Source organism: Triturus cristatus, chromosome 2_1 (assembly GCF_964204655.1).
Source record: "Triturus cristatus chromosome 2_1, aTriCri1.1, whole genome shotgun sequence".
Classification (NCBI taxonomy): domain Eukaryota; kingdom Metazoa; phylum Chordata; class Amphibia; order Caudata; family Salamandridae; genus Triturus; species Triturus cristatus.
The window spans coordinates 807,206,534-807,227,668 of NC_140581.1; the positions used below are offsets into that span (position 1 = coordinate 807,206,534).

Here is a 21,135-nt window from a genome sequence, read left to right on the forward strand (position 1 = left end):
TTTTAGCCCTTCTCTCTACAGCGTTTGATGAGAGACTCCTCTTCTGCTTACAGAGCTTTTTTGAAAACCTTTTGCTATGTACACATATCTGACACTACACACAACATGCAACCATCATCTTCATCAATATTCATGCTCTGTAAAGTAGCCTTCCACCTGTGATAGCCATGCATCTAAAAGCTACATAACAGAACTTTTCCTCACTGCCAAGGTAACATGGTTGCATACGCTGTCCACAGCACAATGTAATGTGGTATGGCCCAGGGGCAGTATCATGCATAGATAATGAACACACGGACACAGATAGATAGTTGAAGTGGGTACGGGCACATGCGCTCGACTCCTTTTTATTACCAGGGTCACATATCCAATGACGTCTGTGCTGGATGCATGTGGGGTGAGTGTAAACCAGCCCTCAGGGAATGGTTGCTGCTAGCATCAGCTACAACAGTAATCATTGGATCACACACAGAGATTCAATAATAAAAGGGTCAATAGTTTGTGCTGCAGTAAGGTAGGGACACTAGATGTGAAATAATACAGAAAAGATTCTATTGTAAAAGAACCATAACTTGTGGTATACTAAGATACAGGTAGTAGTTCTGAAATAATACACAAAAAGATTGTATCATAAAGGGTACATCAGGTCTAGTGCACTTAGATAGCCACATCAAAAGCATTCCGCATGTGCACAGCCAGCGATGATGCGTGCTGCGGGCGGGCCGTACTAGGAGCAATGTCTGTTGTCTACAACACTACATCATCTGCAATTGCGACTCAATCTGAATTGTAAACACTGTTGTCTGCAGTGTAGGCCAGAGAGCGGTCAGCAAGGGCCCACAGCCACGTGGCGTTGACTTGAGCTGCCCAGTTTGCCATACGCTAAGCAACACAAACCGTGCGTGGACCCTCTGATGATGCGTATGCGTGGTGCGGACAGAGCGCACTGGAGCAATGTCTTTTGCCTACAGGACTGCATCATCTACAATAGCAACTCAATCTGAATTGTGTAAGTTGAAGGCAGTAGTGAGCACAGTCTTCCATGAATACTTTTTCTCACTTCCTCTTCACAAAATACAACAACATAAATTACACAAAACTCTGCAATAAATAAATCAAAACAATTCGAATTGCGATCTCTGCTGTCCACTGTGTACATTGTTATTCAGTGTTCTTTACCACTACCAAGAAGAATTTGATCATTGTACTAGACCTATAAGTCATCTTAAAAAACTTCTTCAAGCAAGTATACTAAAATGCTATTGTGTATATTTCAATAGACATTGTAGTTCGTTGCCTACTGGATTCTGTAATTAAACGATCACCACTCGATCTGAATTGTGAGCCCTGCTGACCGCAGTGTAGGCCAAAGGCAGTGGTCATTAACGCCTCACAGCCACGTGCCGTTGGATTCGGAAGCACGTAGTTGTTTGCACCTGATCGGAGGGGGTACACACAAATCATCACAAACTTTAACTTCTGACATCCTCAATCACAGAATCAAGACCCCGTTTCACTGTTCCGACCTGCTGTACCGCGCTGTACTCCACCCACTGCAGTCAGCAAAGCGCAATAATCATGTGCAGCAGTTAGCTACGGAAGCACAGAGTCTGATGCACCTCAATGGAGGGAATTCTGTCAAAACCAAGCAGCAAGTAATATCGGACATCGTCCATTTTGGGATCAAGACACCGTTCCACTGTTGGGACCTAGAGTTGCTTGCACCTGGTCGCAGGGATTACCTTCATCTCCACTCTCAGATACAGTTCTAACATCGTCCATTGTGGGATCAAGACCCCGTTCCACTGTTCGGACCTGCTGTACCGCAGTGTACTCCACCGACTGCAGTCACCCAACTCCAATAATCATGTGCAGCACTTAGCTACGGAAGCACAAAGTCTGATGCACGTCAACGGAGGGACTTCTGTGAAAACACACAAGCAGCAGGTAATAACGGACATCGTCCATTCTGGGATCAAGACACCGTTCCACTGTTGGGACCTAGAGTTGGTTACACCTGGTCAAAGGGGGTACATTCATCTGCACTCTCAGATGCAGTTCTAACATCGTCCATTCTGGGATCAAGACCCCGTTCCACTGTTCCGACCTGCTGTACCGCGGTGTACTCCAGCGACTGCAGTCAGCCAAGCCCAATGATCATGTGCAGCAATTAGCTACGGAAGCACAGAGTCTGATGCACCTCAACGGAGGGAGTTCTGTGAAAACCAAGCAGTTCCCTACTGACTGTCCTATCATGGTTGCGTCCACTGTCGACTTCACTCAATAGACCATCAGTCTATGTTGACATGTACATGTCTGTGCTCTGCATACTTTGCTCCCATCTCTCCCCGCATTCTGCTTTGTGTGGCAGAGGTGCCATGCCATGTTTGGTTTGTGTACATTGCTAGCCATGGTTTCCACAGTACATAATGTCATTTTGTCTGCTAGGTGTACATGTTGTTTGTCATGTTGTATGTGATTATATAAGGTAGCGCGTTTATTCACGAGCAGTGGTTTCTCCCATTTACATACCGTTGTCTTAAAGAGGATACCGAAGTTTTTCTCACAGGTGAAAAGTGGGACCACAATGGCAATCATTCATTACTATGCAAGAATGTCCAACTGCACGACGCTTCTAAGCTTACAGCCCCCAATCTTGCGTGCTTTCTTAAAAGCACGCGAATTCCCACAATCAGACCAACATTCACACAGCTTTTGGTTCTTAATAACATGGACTGCTACGCAATGTGAGCTGGCATACCATATGTCCTTACTGTTTCAAACTGGATAACTTCCTCTGGGATCTCTATTCCCACCCACAAAAAGTAACTCCCAAAGTTCAACTTGGTCTTCAATACCTACTTTGAAAACAGATTTTATTAAACGTAGCAAACTGAATGCGCTTTTGTTTCAAACAGAAGTGTCCCTCCCTTCTGTAAAAGAAATTTATCGACTGCAGATAGCACGAACTTCAAGTAAAATACACTCCCTTTTAAATACGAACCTCCCATTACACTTTGTAAATTGTTACACAATTTTCAACACATCTGACATTTAAGGTCTGGCACACTTTTTTAACATTGTCTCCTCCGGCCTTCTCACGGGCTTTCAAACAGTTTTTAGTTTAATAGCAGACTTCATTCATTCGATCATCTCTGGAATAACAGCAACAGTGCCCATAATTCTCGCTCTATTTGCGGCCATCCTACTACTATTTTAGCTTGTTAAAAATGGCCACGCTCCCTGTGGTAACAAGCATGTCCGACAGAATACACCTCTACGTGAAGCTACATCAATACCGTGAAAAAATGGAACAACTTTTTGGCTACCTGCCTCTATCTATTATCGGAGCCAGCTACAACATGACATTTATTTACACATATACAATCTGCGTGCAACCATCTTTTTATTGCAAAACTTGCCCAATCGACTGGCGAATATCCAGCAGATAATGGAGTATCTTGAAAACCATGAACTTGATTGTTTGGGCAGTGGAGCAATGGCAGATGCAACGCAAAAAGGTACCCTGGCGGAATGGGATTTCTGCGCAGCCGCCAAAGATCTCCTGCAACGTGCGACCTTTGACATCGCAGATTGCCTGCCAATTCAAATTGCCGCTCCAAACTTCGAGGAACATTACTGTCCCTTCAAGGATATGAATTGGATCACTTCACTTTTCTCACATGATGGCAACAATCGCCTCTTGAAACATTACGCATCTCAAGCCGCTGAAGAACGTCCGGACTGCAATTTCCAAGACTTATAAGAAATTCACTTTATTCTTGGATTGATTTTTTCCAACTTTTTTGACTTTTTCCTATACATTTTTTTAATACACTTCAATTGAACTATTTTCATAGAATAACTTTCTAAGTATGCTTGGGCATTTGAACTCTGTTTTCATTATTGGCACACTAACCAGGGATGGATGATGTATGGCCTATGGAAATACGCTATTTGCTTGCTAAATTAGCCTAAACCCGACATCCATTTTGAAACCATAGTTATTCTTTGTACACACGTCTCTCTGCCTGCCTTTTATCCACGAATCCCTTTTACACAAATTAGCTCATCCTCAGCCTCTTCTCACGATCTGGCGATCAAGATAAAAAAATACGGCATTGTTTAGGAACTGGTTGGCACAGCGTAGTAATCGTATCCTACCTTTATTTTCATTCTACAATTTAGAGTCATTCATGTCTAATAGGTATTGTTTATGTCACATGGAACTGTAACATGTAATGTGGAATTGACTGATGCAGGAGCTTAGGTTTGAATACAGCAGAAGCGGTTGGAGTTTGCCTCAGCTGGATGCCTTAGCTCTTGCATCAGTGGGTCCATTTATGGCACTTAAATAAAGACACTTTTTATATAACTTGCAGACTCCATCACTTTATCCCACACAGCCACTTTCTTAAACACATCTGATTTCCCCATTTGTCTTCTGTGGCATTGCAACATTCTGCATTATATTCTTCATGATTATTTCTTTATTCCTTCTTGCTAAAACACTCCATTCGAGTCTTCAGACCAGTAGGTGTGAGTAGTTTGCTTCCCACTCCCGCTATAGTCTAAACCATACTAACACCATTTGCACAGCTATGCTACAGCGGGCAGTATGCTACAGCACCCAGAGCACATCAGTTTACAGCAATCAGCTCACGGTTTCATCCCCGAGTGTACTGGCACCTCACCTCAGCACCATCTCACTCTGGTCAAAACAGCACTTTCACACCGCTAGGGGTGAATACTTCACTTCACACTCCCTGTATAGCACACCCTAACCACCCCACAGACCTCACAGCACTCCTACCCTCCTCTTTCCTACTTTTTTCACCCTTTTTTCCCCTTACTCGCTTCAACAGAATCACAAAATGGCTGCCAACACTTCCTAGTTGCAACCGCTCACACCGCTCGCAGCCAATAAGCAACAAGCTCGTGCTCGTAACACCTCAGCCAATCAGAAGGCAGAATTCCCAAATATCGATATCTGTAAATTTCAATATTTCTCCAAAACTACTGAATGGATTTACACCAAATAAACAAAAGCGTGCTTTCTAGACCAAGACCCTTCTCCCTGCCAAATTTGGGGTAATTCCGTTCACCCGTTCGACCTGTAGCCATGTCTAAAGTTTCCTATGGAAATTAACATGGAGAAAACACGTTTTGGAACCCCCATTTTTTCTCAGCCCCCATGACAAATCACCCCCAAACTTTCAACATAGGAGCTGATATGAACAAAGAATTAGTTTGGAAAATTTCATGAAGACGCCAAAGTTATAAGCAAAACAAAAAATGCTCTTCCTATGGAAACTTGGTCCTATCTATAACTACCTACTGGCGACCGCCAGTAGGTTATATCTATATATATATATATATATATATCTATATATATATATATATATATATACATACACATTTATATGCATATATTTTTTTAGTTATTTATTCTTTTTTTTTACCTGAGACTACCATTCGTTAACACAACCACAAAAGTGAATTGGTGCGTATATGTGCGTCCCCTCAATGTTTTTTAGCAGCTCAATCATACGCACTGATATCAAGTACTTCTCAGGGTGTCAAGTTTTTGTGTGGTAAGTGGATTACATGACACTTAATATGAATGATGATATGCAATATTGAAGGAGACAGCCAAACATAGCATCTTCTCAGTGTAGGCGATTGAGAGACAATGGACACAGATTACTATGATGACTAAGATGAAATGAACAACAAAATAATATAGAAAAGAAAGGGAGTGACCATCTTCCAATAAATTATCTAAAGCTAGGCCTTAAAAGCTAAATATACTTCCACCTATCTTAAATTACCCCTAAGATTGTGCCCAAGTGCCTTTTTGACCGGGGACTCCGACTCGTTGTTCGTATTATCTTAGATCTGGCATTAAGAAATGCTCTAAAACAAAAATACCAGATAATCTTGTTCAACTGAGAGCCTCACCAAGAAAAAGTTCTGCCCAGTAAGTTGTTTTAAAAAAAATATCTTTATTAGTAACAGTGTTCATAAGACCATACAATACAATACCATATACCATTTGCACATTGGGGAACAGTGCAGACATCAACTGGGAATTACACATCAGGGAAACACAAGTGTCTTTCATCAATACAAATTGACTACTCCTCCAAGAGGGCAGCTGCCTCTCTATATTTGTGCCAGGGTGCCCATATTTTCTTCCATTTTTTCGTGCACCCCCTGCTTTTGTATACTGTTTCTTCCGCTCTTTGGCACCAGTCCAGGTCTCGCTGCCAATCCTCCCATAGAGGGGGCGCCTGCACCCCCCAGGCCCTATTCCGTTTTGCTACCCCATGGCCAGTCAGAGCTCCACATATCTCAATCAGTCATTGTCCCCTTTGATCACCAAGAGAAGCCACTTCAGATCCATAGGGACTGGCACCCTCGCTCGCCTAGACATTATATCCGTAACTTTCACCCAGAATGAACTGATCACTGGACACTCCCAAATGATATGGAAGAAGGAGCCCTCTTGTTGACAACCCTGCACACAAAGCGCCGACTGACACCTTCCCCATGTATACTGGTGGGTGCGAGGATAGTATGTGCGATGGAGGATTTTGAACTGTACAAGCCTAAACCTAGAGCGGATAGCGATCTCCCTGGGCCCCTGGAGCGCATCCTGCCAGTCCTCCTCGTCGAGGCTCCCAAGGTCTCAGGTTCATGCTGCTCTTAGACTAACCAAGGGATCGGGAATATTGTTTATCAGTTTCCAGTAAATTGTGGATCAAGTAATAAACGATCCTCCATCGGATAATACTCTGGGATTACTGTGCCACTTGGTATGAGGGAGCGTAATGCATGTTGGAGGCATATGCCCTGATATCTCTGTGAGGTATGTAAGCTGTACTCCTGGAGATATTCAAAAGTATGGATGACCTCCCCCTTCCAGGCATCCCCCAAACAATCAATACCTATCTGCTGCCATCCCTTAAACCCTGTCAACATCGCCACTTCTCTCATCAGATCCCCCTGCCAGAGTGGAGTTCTCCCGGCCCAGCCTAGGAGCCGATTCTCCTCCTGCCAGCAGTGGAAGACTACCCTAGTGTGGTCCGGCCATACCTTCTGAGATCTACGGGCATACAGGAGAGTTTCACAGGTGCCCCGCGGCATGACCAATCTGTCTACCATGTAGGCGGGTTAGTCCCTTTCAGTGTACGTCCAATCATTGACCGCCTGCAATTGTGCCGCCCAGTAGCATAATTTAACATCCGGGACTGCCAACCCCCCGTCATATACCCCCCTGTGCAATTTGTGTAACGCAACCCTAGGGGACCGTTCGTACCATAACAAGGTCCACACCGTCTGTGCGATCCATTTGAATATGATCGTGGGTATTAGATATGGGGTGTTCTGTATGTACATACAGTAGCCTCGGCAGCGTGAGCATCTTAAACATGGCTGCCCTACCCATCAGAGAGAGCGGGAGAGTGCGCCAGTGGGCCTTATCAGCTTGCAGGCGAGTCAGCTGGGGCTTGAGATTCCTCTCAAAGAACTCCAGTCTATTCTGCTTTATGTACACCCCTAATTACTTGAATCCCCCCTGGACCACCGGTGCAGGGCACCTAGATGGGACTCAAGGGGGAGAACCCGACAAGGGGGAAATCACACACTTCGACCAATTAATGGTATAGCCGGAGCAGCTGCCGAACAGCTCAAATAAGTGAACTACTTGGGCAATTGAGTGGTATGGCCTTGCCAGATAAAGGATGATGTCATCGGCGTACAGAGATATACGCTCCTCCCAGTCGTCTGTTGCCACCAGCCCCCAAATCGAGGGGTCCCTCCTGATCCAATGGGCCAAGGGCTCCAGCACCAGGGCAAAGAGGAGAGGGGACAGAGGGCAACCCTGCCTTGTCCCCCTCCGCAGGGAAAAGGCCCTAGATACAGCCCTGTTAACCCGCTCCCTAGCCGTCGGTCGTTCATATAGAAGCCATACTCAACTACAGAAGATCGGTCCAAAGCCCATCCGCTGGAGTACCACAAACAAATAGGGTAAGTTGAAATTATTAATGAGCCATTTGGTGCATAACTCCATGAATTAACCATTTACACCAACAGAGGAGTGATGGGGAAAACACAATATTTCCTACGTATTTCCATTTAGCTCTTGGACTGAGAGTTTTTGAGATCTGGAGAAAGGGATGGCACCACATGACCCAGTTACTGTGGCATGGGAAATTTCCTGAACTAAACCACACTTACCCATAGCATTACAAGCAGGGGGTGTCTGTCAAGAAGGTGAACATACCTCAACCTCAATTGGGTCATATGGCTGCAGATCGAACACAGATTCTAAAACTTGAAGGAAGGCTTTAGGAGTCCCACAATAGTCACTCAAAGTAGTCCCAGAAGTAGTCTATCTCCTATTTACAGTCCTTTTAGCAGTTGCAGTAATACCATATATCATTTTGTAAAGGTGGTTTACTAGTGTTTATCATTTATACAACATGTGAAGTGGGGTATGGTGTTATTGATGCACACACTAGTAGAAGTGCCATTAAGGAACCGGGACACCATGTTAAACAGTTTTGTTCAGTTAACTTGGGATATTTCCAGTTATGTCAACTTTCTTTTCACAGAGTTTTGTTGACCTCCTGACATACGGTCTCCTAAAGTTTCTGAGTTCTTGCTCCAGTTTTTACCGTTTGTTTTCTACCCGTTGGGGGATGTTTCTTTTGATGTCACTTCTATCATGACACATAAACCTCCAATGTCTTCTGTCATTAAACATACCAATTTAGCACCCTTGACACAACATCTGCAATCTCAGAATGTGAGGCAGGCGCAAAGGTAAATAATGAGGAAGAGAAACCTGATAAAATGTAGTATAAGTTAAGCAACTGAATATTACCATCTTATTTCTTTTCTCACCAACTTACTTACCAATAAGGGCTTATCAAATCCTCATAGTATAGTTGTTTCAGCCAGCAACAATAACACGACAATCCAGAATCCTAAAACCCTGCACTGCCTAGGAACTTAATTAGAAGAGGCATTCTTGTGTTCAGAGCAAGGAAAACCCCATATTTGAGCAACTGAACCTGACCACTGCCTCAGCCAAAATGGTAATGAGAAAGGAGTATTGAGGGAGAAGGCCGAATGTACACTTGCATAGCATTAAGCAAAAAAGAACACACTTTTCACCAAGCCCATGAAGTGCACACCACTCTAGGAGGCATACGAGGTACAATGGGGTCCACCCCCAGATGCCAAGCACACTAGTTTCATAATCAGATTGCAAACATCCCAAATTGGGCAGCTGTACAAGGGGTGAACTCCTTGCAGTTGGGTCTAAAATTCACAAATCCAACCTCTACACTCTAAAAGCCATCATAGGTCCTAATTGTTGGGAAAACATGTGGAAAATCCAAACTCTTGTCATATGAAAACACTGATTACACCCATATCTGGATTAAAAGAGAAGAAATTTGACATCTTCATTTTGTCTCCATACCAATTCCTCCTTGTATTACTTAAATAAAACGGTATTGATGAACAGGTTTGCATAACAGAAAATGTGCAGAATTGGAGTGCAGTAATACCTATTCCAGCAATAAAAGTAGTCTATGGAAAACAGCAAGCTGAGGTAAATAATGTACCTCTCCATAGTATTACCACCCATTAATAAAGTTTGAAATTGAAATGCGGACACCTGTATACAAACAGTAATGTTGTAATGAATTGCATTCTAATATGCTATGTTATGTTATGTTGATTTGTATAGCACACTAATCATCCAAGAGGGTTTCCAGGCGCTTATACACAGTGTCCAGATGCAAACTAAGTGGATTAGCTCCCTGCACAACCTGCAAGCAGTTCCCGCGTTTGCCATCCAAGGCTGTTTTCCCACTAGTGACAGGAACGACTCTAGCCTTAAAGCTAGTAATTTCAGTTTTATAATTACTGAGTAGATGGTTCCAAAGTGAGATGCGGGTTTCAAAGATGTCTAGGTATTAATCAGCATCCAGGTTTGTGATCACTCTGCCAGAGCCAGTTTGTCCTCAAGGCGTAAATTTGTTTTCATGTATTTAGCTAGTATTTTTTTAAAAGCCTCGTATGGTAATGACAGATCCCATAAAGACTGTTGTTGCATGTTGTCAATGCATTTTCCCAAAAAGGATTTGGAGGGTGTCAGCTGAGAATTCGAATTTCTGACCCCAATATTGTATTGAAAGAGCATTCTTCAGAACCCTGAAGCATGTAGCAGCACCTGATGAAGGCACACTGCCTGGCGGTAAGTTACTTTATTGGTCCGAAGGCTCAACAAATCTGGGCCAGTAATGCCGCTCTTGGGATATTAAAATCTTGCCTATATATTTTAATTATTATTCCTTCAAGCAAGGCAGTATCTGGACCTTGCAGGGCCTCGCTTCTATAGGTAAGGGTTGCGACAAGCTTTGTGGCCATATCTGTCCACATTGGCGTTAGTGTAGGACCGTTTAGATTGGTATATAAAGTACAAAAGAAGGCTGTGAGAGTGTCTGCCTTTCTTGTTAAATTGCGATTTTGTGTTAGAAAGGATCCTTTGTTATTATCAACCAAAACCATAGATATTTGTTGACATCCACACGCTCAAGTGGTTGCCTCTGTAAAAAAACAGCTTTCAATGTGATTGTTGGTAGCTAAAAGTGTCATGAATTTGGTCTTATTCTTGTTGATTTCCAGTGTATTCTACTGGGCGAATTTAGAAAGGGTTTCTATTAGAGCTGCAGCTCGACCTTTGTTAGACTGCAGATGAGCACATCATCTGCATACACTAGGTGGCTTAACTACAATTGACCCAGCAGAATGGGGTGACCGTTCATCTGTTCAAGTGACTTTGTTAGGTTTGATAAGAACAGGTTTAAGAGAAATGGTTCAAAGACATAACCTTGTCTGAGTCCTTGATATGTCCTTATTTTCCTGGAGACCCGGATGCCATTGCCTTTTTTATTAGGATCCAGGTGTTGGAATACAGTTGTAATATCCAATTCATGAGAGGTTGGTGAATGCCCCCTTAGCGACCTTTGACCATAGTTTCTGTTGATCATACTGTCAAAAGCTAACTTGAAATCTATGAAACATAGGTGCAAGGATTGATTTGTCTGTTTCAAAGTGTCGATGATGAGTGTCAGCACCAAGATGTTCATTGTTGTTACCAGACTCTTGCATGAACCCCGTTTGATTAAAGCAGATAATGTTATTTGCACGTGCCCAGGTGGTTAATTCAGTCAGGACTGCTGATGCGAAATACTTTACCTCTACATCCAATAGGGCTATCAGGCAATAGTTTTTCAGTTTGGACCTGTCTCCACCGTTGTCGATTGAGTTTAAGATGGAACCAAGCCAAGTATCAGGAACTGTGCCTCAACTAGAAACATGATTGAATACCTTAGTGAATTTATCCCCCCAAAACTGGGGTTTTTCCTCATGTATTGCCTGTGTGTACCGTTTTGAACAGGTGCACCAATGCGCCTACCCGATCTGATGACTTTTAAGAGTTCTGTTTTATGAAAAATAAACTTTCTACCCAACTCCGCAGTGTCTCCAGAACAAGGCGGTGTAATCAGTCTAGGTATGGATGCTGTTAGACGAATTATTTGTCATGGAAGGTTCAACGTGCGTTGCCAATTTTAAGACATACCAGCAATGACATTGGTTAAGTAAGAGGTCCAGGTGTTTTCCGGAATTTTGGAGTTGTTAAAGGCGCAGGTTGGTCTTGCATTCTCATTTATTGTTTTTTTTTGCCACGCGGAAACCTGGGTAACGGGAATCAGGACAAAACCCCGTGCCTAATATCCTCCCTTCATCACAGACCAAATATCACATTAACACATTCACTTCTACAATCATTGGTGGGGCCCATAACACCAACATTCACACTTCGCTTCTCACTGGTCTGCACTTACAGTAGAAATGAATGTTCCAAGCGCTGACATGAAAGGAATACCTTATAACCTATAGAGAGAAAATTATTTACACTTCTATACACTAATATCCTCATCTCTACACATCGTAAACCTAAACATTAAGATACTCCTCCCACGTGATCAATGGATCATTTAGTTGGATTGGTATTGATGATTTAGTCCCGCTAAAACATACTCAAAGAACCTGATCTATCCTCTTTCAATGAACGACCAAAACACATTTGCTTGTTAATCAATATTTTGTTTATCTAAATAATGCAAGAATTTAGTTCCATCTAGTAAATTTATTAGTCATTACGCAAATCACAGAACACCATATTTACCTATTCTGGCTATCGGTCGTCCTCTAAGTCATCAAATGTAGTTGTCAGCACGCTACAGTCCCAAAGATTGGGTCAAGGACTAGAGACGTGCAAGCATCGATCAGTGCCCATAGATTTTAGGAAGTCCTCAGTTCATCAAGAAATTGGGCAACAATTCAGTCTGTCAAAGATTTAGGAACGCAGCCGTCACGTAGCGTCACCGTCGCCTCCGTCAGCAAAAGTGAAAGTATGAGCAAGCAAATCCTCTCTATTCTAACATCATTTTATAATGAAAGTAAGGACAAAAAGATACATTTTAGAAAATTTGGGCTTCACCCATTAGTCGGTTAAGATCGTCCGGTGAGGTTTCACACAGTTCAGGAGGTTATGTCATTATACATTCTGGTTCCAGTTTTTGTAAAAGTCCTTTGTCAAGATGCTTGGCAGGCTTCCCGTCGTGACATTGCTTGGGCACATCGAGTCTAGGGTCATGTCGAGGCCACTGGTACATGTTGTGGCGCAGGCGAACTTCGCCCGAAACCTCGTGGAATGGTGGCCATCTCATGTCAATTTGGCGGCCATCTTGGTTTTAGGCCCAAAGGACAACTTAAGTGAAACAAACACAAAAAGTAATCAATACATAGAAATAATGAATAAAATGTTAGACTCTCACTAATTCCCCTATGTGCTTGTAATTATCTAGCATATGGCGACATTTAAAGCGTTCATATTCACCCATTACTGTCATCTGGTGCGACATTACGATAACGTCACAAAAGCATCACATATCATGCGATATTCTATTTTTCCTAGTATTAGTATGCATACATATGTTAATTACAAATTATTTTAGCCATGCAAAATGCAAATCCCACGTGTATTTCGTACATTAGTAATGTTGGTTAAACTTCACGCAACACATTAATAGTATCACAATTAATAGATTATTCTAATTAGTATAAACATGTAGAAATGGGGTGTATGCAAATTTTGTATTACCCGCTCCATCATTTTCAAAACTTTTTTGAATTGTTTTATTTCCTGTTGTGCATTAGCTTGGCCCCAAGAGTCTACTTGCAGCTTCCTCTCCTTCCATCTCTGCTTAACTGATCGAAATACTGGTCTGAGGGGGGGAGTCTGTGCTTGGTTCAGTTTCCGTTTTGTCTGAAGGCTGTTGTTATGCATTTTCTGCTTTGGTGTTGGCCCTCGTGATATTTCTTGCTACGGCCTTCTTTCCCTTTATTATATTGCAAGACTAGATTTAGGCAGAATGCCTCCCAGTGTTATACCGAATCTGTGTGGATGGATTCAAATTCAGGCAGTCTGACTTATCATTACCTCTGAACATTTTTCCTTTTTGTAATTTGCGGTATACAGGGGGACAATATTTGTTGTCCCCGGTGGTTGTTTTGAAAGCTCTAAGCATAATTCCATCTCTTGAGGGAAGTGATTGCTCTCTGTCAAGGTCCTATTTTATATGCCTTTAGCATGGAAAACAAATTGAGTGAAATGATCATATAGTCAATAATGGATTGTGAATTTGGACCTGCGTACATGATGCGTGGTGGAGTATCATCAATCATTCTGCCATTAACATCCTCATACCTAGATGTTCCAGCTCGTTGACTTGGTGTTCACCTTGTTTGTTCAAGCATTTTTTGTTTAATTGGCATTGACTTGGAATTCCCACTGCAGATTTTGGGTGCTAAGGATCTCATTAACATCCACTGTATAAATTAAGTTCATGTTAAAGTCGCATATCTGGAAGATCCCAGGTGGGGGATTCTGTTCATTTAGCCTCCCAATAGCCTTATTTGTTTTCTTCAATTTGTTCTTTTTTTAAGGTGGATCCAGTTGGACATATCCATTGATCAAAACTAAAGATAGGTGGTAGTTGTGCCAGTTATTGAACAAAAGGACTTGAATCCATTGATCTGGTCCTAGACAGTGTTCGACATCACTCCAAGCGAGATAGAGAGCCATATACTGGCAGACCACCCTTTGGTCTTCCAAATTTGTGTTGCTTGGTGCTGTGGTGAAATAATGTGCAAAGCATAAGATTGGGATGGATGGGGTTGCCCAAGTCTCCAGCAGGGCAACAATTTCATAATTATTCCACAGTTGCAGGGGTTACCACTGTAGTTTTCGATTTGAGCCACACCCAATATTTTCACTTTTGGACCACTGATATTAGGCGTGGAACTCTGCTGTGTTGTGGAGACCTCTGACAGAGTCTCACCAACTATAAGCTACATTACAAGGTAAGCTGCTGTGCAACTGGGGTAACAGACTTTACACAGGTTACGCAACAACACCTACATATACCTGTGTGCACACATGTAGACTTTGTGAGGAAGACTGTTGACTGACTCAACTAAAAACCTGAACATAATCTGCTCTGTGGCAAATTAGCCCAGATTAAATTAATTTGATTTTATTTGGAGATTAAAAGGACTGCACCATCAACTTTTGGATAGAGTGTAACAATGTAATGTTTGTGTGCAATACGTGTAAACTGTATTTTTCTGTAATTTCAGATTAGCATATGATACAAATGTCAGAGCCACTGTTTTATATTTACATTATCCACCTCAAAATTTTAATACGAAGTCAGATTTGACATATATAATACCTTTTCAGGGGTAGTAAGTGCTATATAAATGCAATTACAATGCAATACAATATATAACACACACTAATACCATAACACTCAGTATTTACGCAGTTGATTGTAGTTCATTCAGATTGCATAATTACACTGCCTAACAATCTCTTGCTCACATAAGCCAAAACTGCTATGGATCATGCTATCACCCAGTACTGTACCTCGTCACAGCAATAAACCACCAATCACAAACTGAACAGGGATGAAATGACTTAAGAGGTCTGTCTCATGGGTTGGCAAACGGAGGACTTGAATTTAGTTCACCACTGCGGTGCCCTCTATTTACATGCTATAACCAACTTTTGACATCTCACAATGGCAATTAGATATGGGATGATAGTAACAAAGTCCACCCAACCAATGCCTGCTCAGGATCTTAAACTTTAGCCAGAATATCGCTGAATGAACAACCCAGTTCAGTAACCAGATAGTTAGACTATGAAAATAAGAAATACCATAAAGGAAGCTGCAGAGCTGCTCAAAGCTGCTAGCTAACTAAAAACCATAAGCTACGTGCCTGTCTCTCACACTTTCCCATCTATTGAATTGCTATGTGCTGCACCCCATAACACAATAGCTGCACCTCGGTGGTCCTCATGCATGACATAGAAATACATCTCACACAGAATCAAAACAAAGACAACACCCTTCCCACAAGAAAACCTGCACGGTGTTGTGTGCTACTCACGTCGGCAAGCGCTTCAGCGCCCCACATAGTGGTAATAAGCTCTATATAAATGTTGCAATACAATACAATAGATGAATTCCTTTACAAGTTTCATAATTTGGCATATTTCTTTTAGCCAATGTGTATGAGAATCATGCTTTGAGCTGCCTGGCTGGGAGACATATTTGCTCTGCTGCCCAAGCTAAGAGAATAATGGCCCTTGAACACACTAGGCTCATCCCAGGGGCATAAGGCTTCCCCTGGTAGGGAATAGAGGCAAGGTAGGAATCCTATAGTTATTAGCAGAAACTCCCTGTAAATGAGCTCAGAGGATCTTTCTGTATTGGCTAGAAAGGGGACAGGCAGAATTCTGGTTCCAAAGCAGGTTTTTCTTTCGCAAGACATTTGAAGTCAGACTTGATGGGAACCCTTATGGAGAGGCTCCCTGGCCATGTGTGAACAGGTCCTAAAATGGGGTGCCATAAGTGTGGGTGCTATATACTCTTGTGGGACACACCGTCAACCTGCAAGTGGCTAAATGGCTCAGTTGCTGGAAAGTGCAGACACTTAACATAATCTGTATAAAGGGGATGCTGCAAACAAACTTCCAGCTCACAAAACCACCAAAACTGGACAGGAGGGCAATTTAAGGCCCCAAAAGCTGCTCTGTTGCTAAGGTGGAGGGAGCTATGGTGCAAGTGACTGACAAAGGCATCATCAAGTCTGCAACACAACTTCTGGGGATCAGAGGACCCATGAGCATACTTCCTGTGGCTAAAGTGCACAACATATGCATTTCCTAAAATTGACCCAGCAGTGCCCAAGATAGCCTAAAAAGTATTTGCAGATTGTGCATAGCCTTATAATCTTTGCCACGTGTGCCCAGCAGCCAGTCACTCTCACATACACAAGATGTTCCCAAGTATAATCAGCGGATTCCACTCCTAAGAATCCCATTTGTTATTTCGCCTCTCAATGGACCATGGCGTTTACCCACACTATTTAAAAGTGCCTCCTTATAGATGCGAGGAAATCTTATAGTTACCTCACAATCTCTGGGGACAGAGGAGGATTGTTTTCTTCTTTGGGGGAGACCCTTGACCTGTTCAATTTATGTCTGTGAGGAGTGCCCCCCATGCACAAAGAGTACACCTCACCTCCTCTTCCTGCATCCATAGGGATCTTGGCAGGCAGGCTGGAGAAATGAAGCGACGGGTCCATGACCAGAACATGTTTTGTGGGATCAGGGGAACCGGCATGACTGTGTGTCTCATGGGGAGTACTACACAGCATAAAGGAGTGTGATTCCAATGGTGATGCAGGGATGCCCACAACAGAGATAATGGCCAACGTGGATAACAAATATAAAATGCCACTGACCAGATCAGAGGAAAAGGAATAAAGTAGACTTGAAGCAAAGCAGTGCCCCATAAGCCTCAGTGGCTTGAAATCTTGCATATTTATTTGGGTGCTTCCCTAGGAACAGGGGGCACTTTTCTTGGTTGACCATTGTTTGGGCCTCTTTCAATCAGTCCCAGGGTTGAGATTTTGCAAAGGCTTTGGGCATAGTCCATTGTGTGTTGTGGTTTCTGAGAAGTTGAAGTGTTTGCTCCGTAATGTTTTTAGTATGAAAAGCAAAGTCAAAGCCTTTACGTTTAGCTTATGTATTATGAATGTCAGATGTTTTATATTGAATGTAGTATGGATGTTCAAACGCTGTTGACCTGATTTTTTGGCTATGAACTCCCTGACAAAGCCAGGAGGTCTGATCTTCTAGTTTAGCCCATTTTACATGTTTTGCTGTAGGTGGATATATTCTGTTTTAGTGGTTGGGTCTGCTGGTGCATAAATACTTTCAAGGGTGTGTGATTTGAATCATGTTGAATTTGAACGGCCTCATTAGGGGAGGTTACAATTGGAATTGCTGCCTGCCATTTTGTTTGTATTCGTACTTTTGTTGATAGTATTTACTTATGTATGTTACAATACGTTTGATTTTTATATGAAAATGCACTGATTGGACAATGATTGCTGAGTAATATTTGCTAGATTGCTGTAGTCTGAGTTTCTAGCCCACAACACATCATGAATCAGTCGTAGACTGCTCTGAATCACTACTTTGAAAGTCAAGTGCACAAAAGTTGGAAGTCCACGGTACAATGGCCCCTGCCCACCCATGGTGAAAGACCAAAGATGACATAAAAAGTGCTGAATTCATTCTAATCCAGATTTCTCACAATATATCCTGAATAGTATATGAAAATAGGGGAAGTCTACACTTTGTTTACGTAGGTAACATATTTACTGTATCACTAGACATCTTGCACTATACTGTTATAACTTGTTTTCCAGTCTTTCTGCTAGTGGTTTCAAGACACAACAACAGTATGCTGAGGGGCCATTTGTAAGGTCACAGTGGGTTACATATCTGCAGGTATTCTAGTCACTGTGCTTTTTCTCTGCCTGTTTTTCACCTGATATTCTGGTTTGAATTATTGTCATGAGCGGATTAATCTGTAAAGTTAAACACTGCAACAAGCTATCCAGAATGCTGTTGCTGTTTCTGGGACTCCTGTGTAGTTTTAGCTGTTTTTAGGGAGGACCAGTGCTTAATTTGAGCCGGTGGTTTCCGGTGCTCGGCACAGACACTTAATATTCAGCACCTGGGCCTGTGACAGTCTGCCAGAAGGTGGTACTGTCTGGCTAATTTAGAGATGACCACAACAATGGTTAATTATTAGCTCGATATTCATAATAAATTAATATTACCTGCCACATAAGCCATTCTTATAGCTTTGGGGGTCAGAAATAGTCCGAACTGTTAGACTTGTTGGAGTGTGAATGTTAGTACTTGTGTTGTTATTATCATTAGCAGCATGACAGCAATGTGTGGTACAAGGTGCTGTGGCATCCTGACGAGAATCCTGGCACTTATTTTCTTGCAAACTAAGCACTAGGGAGGACAGGCCCAACTGCTCAGCAGTATCTGCTTTCACTTAATATCCTGCAGATTGCCTCATTTTTCTGACGCAATCCAGTGAGCCGTTCTACTCCCAAAACCCAGTCATGTGCAGTTGCCTCAGTATCTTTCTGTTGCATGATTTGTTTCTCAAGTACTATTTTCAAATATATTGTTAGTTTCAATTATTATATTTTGTCAACTTGAAAGAAAATCTCTCTTCTGTCTATCACTGAATAGGTTAATTGTATTCCTTTGCTGTGCTTATATTCAGGTAGGCATCCAGTGCGCTCTTTGAACAATTCCACTACTAAGATGTGACTTAGATTGCACAACGGTATAGTTCTTCAGTCTTTCAGTCTACTACAGCTATGACCTGAAACTAGTCAAACTAGTCTCATTATGTTTGAGAGCACTACTCTATAGTATCCTGTTCATGTGAATGTCATGCCAGTATCTCTCTATCTGCTCAGCCAGTGTGAATGTACTGTGTGATGCATGCAATGTTGGAGTAATGATGCATATTGGAATGTTGGGTGTCTGCGAGGGGAAGTGTGACAGTTGGAGAATGGGCCGAGCAGCAGGCAGGCTGATCCTGGTGGGGCTGCTACACTAGAACTCTTCTTCTTGTGACTTACTTCAATAAATCATCTTCAACTACATCATACCCTGTTGGACCTCATTTACTACATACACCTTTAAGCTCTCTCACCTTATTGCACAATGTTGCCACTATTAGGGCATTTAGTGGCTTCTGTGCAACTTTTTAACCTCTTTACTGCGGTGTGGTGGCATTCATGATCGTCACACTACCGTTATGGTATAGAGAACATGAATATCGCGTTGACACACCAAGGGATGGAAAACCCACTGATGTTTACATCAGAGTGCTTCCAGCTTTTTTTGTGAATGACAATGACATCATCACTATTGAAAGTGAAAGGTGATGGAGACATTCTGCTCCTCCTTTCACTGTATTTGGTGCTCAGAATCATAGCTCAGCCCTGATCATAGTGTGAGAGGTACTGTTGGAAAGCAGATATTATCAACTTTCAAGTGGTTCCTCTCCCTACTGGATCCTTCCCTGAGAACACCACAAGCAGGGATTCACATACTACATACCAGGGACATGAAGGGGGGTTGGGGTAATGCCCCCTAACCATCTGCAATTGATCCGCAACACACACCAAGGTAACTAACAGACTTGCAAACCTTTTAAGGAGGGCAAATTGGGGGTTGACTGTCTGCCCACCACAGGTGACAGAAAGCCTACAAAACACCAGGGTTTGTTTATTAAGAAAAACACAAAAAAATATCCCTTGAACCTCATACAGTTTTTCTGCCCCTCTTGAGCAGAGATTGAGGTTTTACCAGCCAACAGCCCTCCCCAGAGCCTGGGTGGGGAGAAAGCACACTAGATACCAGGCAACGTTTGTTTGAAAAAGGGACGGGAGCTGCACCCTCTTGTCATATAACTGCACGCCCACCCCTTTAAGCCCCAGTAGAGGTATATTAGGGGATTCGATCCTAGTCATCCTTCCCAAGGAGGGCAGTAAGCATTATAGATACCAGAGATTGTTGTGATTTCCCAAGAGGATAAAATCTTATCAACTGCAATTCTGAGTATGTTTGCAATGTAATCTTTGCATTAATCGGCGACTGAGTGTCTGAGTGAGTGAATGAATGAGTAATCGGAAGCATGTTTTTTGCATTTAACCAAATCAACTCTGACCCAAAAGTGGTACAGAAGAACTCCAGTACAATAACATAAAAACTAGGCATCGCCTTCTTAAATTTTAGGTTGAAATTAATGTATGTGATTGGTGTGAGCTTCCGAATGAATACCCACCACCATAGTCTTTATATGTCATCGTAAACGCACCTGCTCCTCCTTCCACCAATTAGCTGTAATTCATAAATGAACAGCTTGGTAAGTGTGAGCATGAATCCTCGCATCGGGGAGGTTTACTATGTAAGACAACTGGGTACAAATAAAAGGCGCTGAAAAGCAACATATAGTCGCTTAGCTTTAAAGGGAAGATTAAAAGGGAAGCCAGCAGAGTGAAAAATCAATATCTGTCTAACGGGAAAGATTGAACACACATTTCTTTTTGCAAAGGGTCTTTTATCTTTGTAACTGCAAAATCCTTTGCACATCTGACTAGGGACGTGGAAATGTGCACAATGGGAAAAAGATATAAAATGTACTAATTGAAAGTGACTATTGCTATGAAGGAGATGGCTTTAAAGATCAAGGATGTTTTATTGCTGAATTTATTTCCTGCATTCACCTCAATTAATTGTGCGATGGAGGAAACCGCTAAAGTTAACCTTATTTTCTATCACAAATATCATGGTGATGATAGTTTTGCAAAGTTTAGCATTAAATTAGAGAGTTCTGGACTCGCAGTTTATTTTTATCACATTAAATTTGAGTTGACACATCTCCAAAGACAGCTAACATGGGTCAGAATCTTCATAACTTCCTTGTTTAGTGGCAGGTCAGACTTTGTGATGCGTATGGTGAGGTTCATCTTATGTGGTGGCATTTCCAATGCTTGTTTTAATTGGTGTCCACCGTACCTCTATTTTAA

General features: G+C 42.3%; 1 protein-coding gene across 2 annotated transcripts in view; it reads left to right on the forward strand.

The window, feature by feature from the left end:
- The window catches only part of CNTNAP4 (contactin associated protein family member 4), a 1,754,782-nt gene that overhangs the window by 41,120 nt on the left and 1,692,527 nt on the right, over positions 1-21,135 (forward strand). The gene's annotated exons all lie outside the window — the stretch shown is intronic.